A 5,800-nucleotide genomic window follows, 5' to 3' on the forward strand; every position below is an offset into this window, starting at 1 on the left:
TTTTGATGGTGAGTGCCCACATCCTGGGATATGCATGCACCAGACTTTTCAGAGCTCATTTTGCTTCTGAATGTAAAGAAACTGAGCTCTGTATGCTACAGATACGCACCACAGGAGTGAGGAGGCTCCGTTCTGCATGGGGTGAGACCTCCTGGGTCCTGTCTGGGGCTGGAGGACCCTCTGAATAGCAGGAGCAGGCAGATGTTTCCTTGGGAGCTAATGGTTAAAACCCACAAAGAATCAGTCCCATCTGGAGGAGTCCCCTCACACTTTGTAATGCAAATATAGAGCTTGCTTCCCGTGGGCAGCCGGGTTTTAGAAATGCAGAAAGATGACATGAAAGGTCCAGGACCATCCGTTTCCTCAGTGGTGATGAGGAGGTCAAAGCAGGAGCCAAAGGAGTCCTTCATCTTTTGATGATCCTCTCCCTCTTTTCGCCGAGGGGAGGCAGTTGCCTGGAGCAGGGAAGCTGAATATGGGTTTTTTTTTTAATGTTTTAAGATGGAAGGCAGTGATGGATAGCGTGGCACCAGCACCAGGAAGGGCAGGACGGGGCCTTTTGCTGCTGTTTGAAATGATGCTTTCCCTGCGTGCTTTGAGTCTGCCTCTTCTCCCCCATGTAACTGTCTGCACTATAGAAAAAATGTGGTTTTTTTTTGCTGTAAATTTGTGCCTCAGTTTTTTTCTCCTCTATTTCAGCAGTTGTTCCTCCGTCTCACCCAGAGGAAAGGGCTGCAGAGGGGCTGCCTGCACACCCCTCCTTACACTGAGGCTTTCTGTGACACAAACTTCTGCAGCCTGCTGCTGGGCCCAGGTATTAGGAAGCAATTAGAATTGCACATGCTAAAGCCAAACAGATTGTGTGAGGGAGGAAGTCAATTTGCTAATGGCATTAGCACTTGGAAAGAAGGAGGCAATAACAGAATGGTGAGGCACAGGCAGCTGTTTAAATTGCTGTTAGCTACTGAAGCTTATCTAAATTGAATAACTAGATTGCCTTAACTGCTGGAATCTGAATGGTAGCTAAGAGGAAAACAACCCCCATATGCTTCTTTTACACCCAGCCTGGCTCTGCCATCCTCTGCACGCTGATCTGAGTTAATTCTTTTGCTCGGTCCCACGGTCTGCTGGGGTGCATTGAGCAGTGCAGCTCACAGGCTGTTGCCTTCTTGTTCCCCCTTTCCCAGCATTCTGCCTTTCCTCGCTGCTGCTCTCCCCCCTTTGGCTCATTTGTTACTATCTTGTTTGCTGCAGGCATCCCTTAAACCTCAAGCAGGATGGAGGGAGCGCCTGGAAACGTGGCAATTTTCTTCAATAACCATTGGTTTTGTAGAACAGCTTTCCTAGCCCGGTATTGCAGAGTGTTTTACAACATAATAGTGGATGTGGTTCGGTGGGAGCAACAACTGGGCTTGCAAATGCAGCAACAATGCACTGCTCAGCAGTGGGGCTCAGCTCAGATGCCTGCATACCTCCAGGAGAGGCTTTTAGGAGGTAAGGTGTGACATGCATTGCTTGTGGCTAAGAAATGCATGTGAATGCACAGTAACCACCTGCATAACGCATCCCCCTCCTTCCCACACACGGAAGGATGCTTTGAAGAAATTCACTTTGCCCTCCCCTTTCCTTTTGCTCCCTTCCTCCCAGCACAAGTGCACTGGGAGCTGTAGATATCCCACTTATTCCCTCCCCTGCCATTTCTCCCAGCGTTTTGGCAGTGACACCCTGCAGACGTTTGTTCACTTGTTGCCTGTCTCTGGTGATAGCAACGTAGAGCTTTGGAGCGTGTGAACAAAGCGGTGTCTTTTGCTGAAGCACGCTGAACACTGATGGGTTTTTGGGTTCGTGTATTATCTCAGGTGAAATAGAGAAAAACAAATCCACTGTTGCAACACTAATCCTAAGCAGGGGCGTGTTGGTTAACTCTGCATTAGAAGATGTTGAGTCAGGTGTACACGTGAATCGGGGGGTTTTTTTGTGCTTAGCTCTGAATCCAAGGTTTGAATGGGATTCACCACGACCAGCAATTTCCCCTTGGTGTCTGTGTGCCATTAATGATGGCACTTGAGAAAGCAGAAGTGCACTGGGGGTGATCCATCTCTGTGCTGCCTGCTGCGTGCTTTAATTATGCTTCCCCCCACCTTACAAAGCCCCTCTGCTGCTGCAGTCCCTGAGCTCATTAAGGGGCTGTGGGGAGGAGGGGGCTCACCTGCGGCCCCGCACAGTGTGGGGCAGAGGAGACACAGCTTGACATGGGCTGAACACAGCTGAGCTGGGCTCTGGGACCTCATCCTGCCCCTAAGCCACACTAAGGGCTCAGTGTGTTGTATGGCAGCCAGATGAACTCATCTCTTCACCCACGGGCAGTGGGAACTCCTCAGAAAAGGAGCTCCATGCCTCCCCCTTCATCCCTCCCCTCCCCACACACTGCACCATCCAAACTCATTGGAGCTGGAAGCTTACAGGTCAGCTTCAAAGCAGTTGGGATTTTCCCAGCACTTTCACAAAGGTGACCCTTTTGCTTCCATTCCAAAGCACGTTCTTTTTGTGAGCTGTTATAGGGTTTAGCTTGGTGGGAACAGAAGTGCTTAAGCACACTGAATGTGAGTGAGTGCAGCAGGAAGGTCCGGGTGATGTTTCCTATGCCCACTGCTGCTCAGCTCCCATCTCACTGCCCACTCTGATTCCAACACAACCACAGAGCTGTGCCACACACCGCTGCTCCATCCTTTGGAGTCCATCCTGCAGGTGGAGGGAATGCGAGCAGGTTTTATTTAAGGCCAGAAGGAAGGAGGGAGATGGATTAATCCAACAGAGCGCAGAGCAGGTGATTTCATGCCGTGCTTCCTGCCACGGTGGAAATTATTTTCTGTAATGGAAGTGAACCTTCACGAGCCTGCTGGCTCGTGGCTGGTCTCAGGGATATCCTTCCTGGAAGAACTCCAGTCAGGGTTTAAATGCTGCGATGGATGATGAAGGTTTTTTGGCAAGCTATCCTAAAAATCAATTACCCTTTTTGCTAATGAGCCACGTGAAATTTCTGACTTGAGTTTTCTAGCATTACTTGCTTATCATCAGAACACCAGCCAGGAAAAGCACAGTAAATTAACAGATCTAAGCAGACCCCCAGTACCTGCAATTGCTTGCCCTGAGGGCAGCCTCTCAGCTTCCCATCAGATATCGCTGTCTGTGGGATAGAATCAGAGTTTACTGTGTCCTAATTAACTTCTGCTGAGTTCTGCTGGGGTGTTCTGTCTGTGGGTGCCATTGGCAGTGCAGGGCTGGGGGGATCCTGAGTGCTCCCAGTGCTCGTTGCCCTTCCAGAAGCATTCCAGGCTCCAGCAGTTGTCTGATGTCTCTAAAGATCTTTATTTAAGAACTGCGTGCTACTGTAGCCAATAAATAACCATAATTACAGTAAATACAGTATGCTTACAGTGCTCCCCATTTGTTTTTCCTTAAAAAAATAGTCCACAAGTAAGTTATTGAGGAGGAAACTGCCTGGGTACAGTGAGGCTGGGTGAAAATATTCCCAGCTGATGGTTGGGGTGGTGGGGAAGAGCTCTGTAGGTTTGGAGCAGGCAGGATTCAGGGCTCCAGGCTTTATGGATGGGATGCCATCCCATTCCTTATCCCGTTATGAATGGGATTCGTTACTCAGCTCCTTCTTGGGGTGAAGGATGGGAACGTCTCCCATTTGGGATCAGTGTTGAATCATTCCTGCTGCAACTGAGCCATTCCTCATCCAAACCCACTTGGCTGAGTGCTGAGTTTGGTCCAGACCTCCTAAAATCAGAAATGCAACGTTCCATCTGTAACTTCAGTATGACCAGGTAGGCTATTTATTGCATGTTAGATGTGAATATATCAGAGCTGTTCATCTGGGAGTCCCAAAGCATTTCGCCCTCATTGCTTATCCCTTCCAGCATCCTCGTGGCATTGGTGGCACTGCTAAGGAGTAAGAAGGACCCTGTGAAATTGGATGACTTCCCTCACTGAGCCATTACAGCACAAGAACAAAACCCAGGCGCTTAACTCGTCCCTGTAAGTCAATTCCTAAAGTAAATGCTCACAGCAATTACACGTGAGGGATTGTTAATGAGACAGGAAATTGATTTGCAGCTTAATGCAACCGTGCAAATCCAGTGACCTCGTGTTAAGATGCTGAAATCTTCTGTGTTCTCCCCCAGCTCACAACACCCTTTAGGCCCTGTGCTGCACTTCAGAAGCTCTGAGTGCCCTCACAGGAGGTTTCTCCCACATCTTTCCCTCCTGCTGAGGGCTTTGCTTGGGCTTTACATGTGGGTTTATTTTACAGCCTGGATAGAATTTAATTGGGTACCACCACTGCCTCGAGTGCACCTTGCTAAAGGAATAGGTGTGTGTGCACATCACTGTGTGTGTGTCACAAAGCCCCCTGAGAAATGCAAGGGGAAAATGGGCTGCCCTAGGGAAGGTCTGTGGGTGCTGCAGGTGGGGAACCCTCACTACTCACCCTGCCCTACATCCAGCCTGCATCCCTGTGTGTGCTGCAATGCCTTACAGTGTGCCCCTATCTTTGCCCCAGGTCACCCCAGTGCCTGGTGGGCACATTATTGACTGCGTGCACTTTTCAGGGCTTCTTTGTGATAGTGCTTTGGGGAGCACTGGTGCCACGTGAGCAGTGCTGGGTGATGGCACAGGGCTGGGGGCATTGGGCTCCCAGCTTTGCTGAAAGCTGTGCTGCTCTGAATCAACCCCAAGGCCCTTCATGGCAGCGGCGTGAGTGCACAGATGTTGCAGACTGCCTGGAACATGCAAAGGCACCACTTGTTTCACTTCCCAGGAGGGGAAACCAGAGTGATTGCTGGGGTCTGGAACCTGTGTCGCATCTGGGGTTCTGGCTATGGCCATCTCTAGGTCACGCTTCTTTGCTTCTATGTGTAGTCCTTAAAACGTTGCAAAAACAAAGCAGCGTTTTGGTTAAATGCATCCTGATGAAGCTGTGTGTGTCTTCATGATTTATCTTTTCAAAAATGAGGCATAACTTGAATTCAAATAGCGAACATTTAGCTATCAAGGGGACCTACTTGTCACTTAAGGGCTTTAGGAAATACTGTCCCATGAATTTTACATAGCAGAATATATTCAGGCCGTTTGCAATGCAGAGCAGTGCCAGCCAGAACATTTGAAATCCAACCATGAAGTTTTTCACTGCTATAAACTGTGCCTGTGATCTACTTCAACCCATAAATACATGGAGAATGTACAAACCTTCCCAGGGAATGCTGCAGGTGGCAGCTATTTAGCACCCAGTGGCACTGCAGCATTTAAATGCTGTTTTCACTGTGCTAGAAATCATCATCCTGTGAAGTTAAGTCAAGTGTTCACAGCCACTGTTGTTGCTGGACACATCTGGAAGCATCTGCTGAGGCTGTTTGTGTCGGGGACAGGCTGGTGCAGAGCCTCAGCCCCTGCATGTGGCAGTGGGGCTTTGCTTTGCTTTGCTCTGCTCACTTGTCAGAGTTCATCCAGCATGCAGTCGGTCTAACCAAGCGCATTTGTTTGCTCTGCAGCTGTGCACGCACCTCTTGGAGGCACAGAGCTCCAGCTCTGCTGGTTGGGGTCTCACGTAACATCTGTGCCCAATGCTGGGATGGACCTCGGGGTCACAGCCAAGCCTGCACCCCACTGCTCTGCTTTTCTCCCCATGTTGCTCAGGCTTCAGAATGAGAGTTTCAGCTCCGTCCCATGCTGCAGAGCACAGCAGGACCCAACCTGGGCTCCTCCAGCTGCTGCACCTCAGTCCGATGGTCCTTTT

General features: G+C 49.7%; 1 long non-coding RNA gene across 1 annotated transcript; it reads left to right on the forward strand.

Annotated features, from left to right (window-relative positions):
- The first annotated feature begins 29 nt into the window (after window positions 1-29).
- Window positions 30-5,723, forward strand: LOC149915052 (uncharacterized). Its single transcript, XR_016459933.1, has 5 exons — window positions 30-619; window positions 703-814; window positions 1,255-1,494; window positions 3,927-4,044; window positions 5,556-5,723. It is a non-coding gene; the product is annotated as an uncharacterized LOC149915052 (long non-coding RNA).
- Window positions 5,724-5,800: the final 77 nt, after the last annotated feature.

The sequence above is a fragment of the Phasianus colchicus genome, chromosome 25 (genome assembly GCF_987193195.1).
Source record: "Phasianus colchicus chromosome 25, bPhaCol1.hap1.1, whole genome shotgun sequence".
Classification (NCBI taxonomy): domain Eukaryota; kingdom Metazoa; phylum Chordata; class Aves; order Galliformes; family Phasianidae; genus Phasianus; species Phasianus colchicus.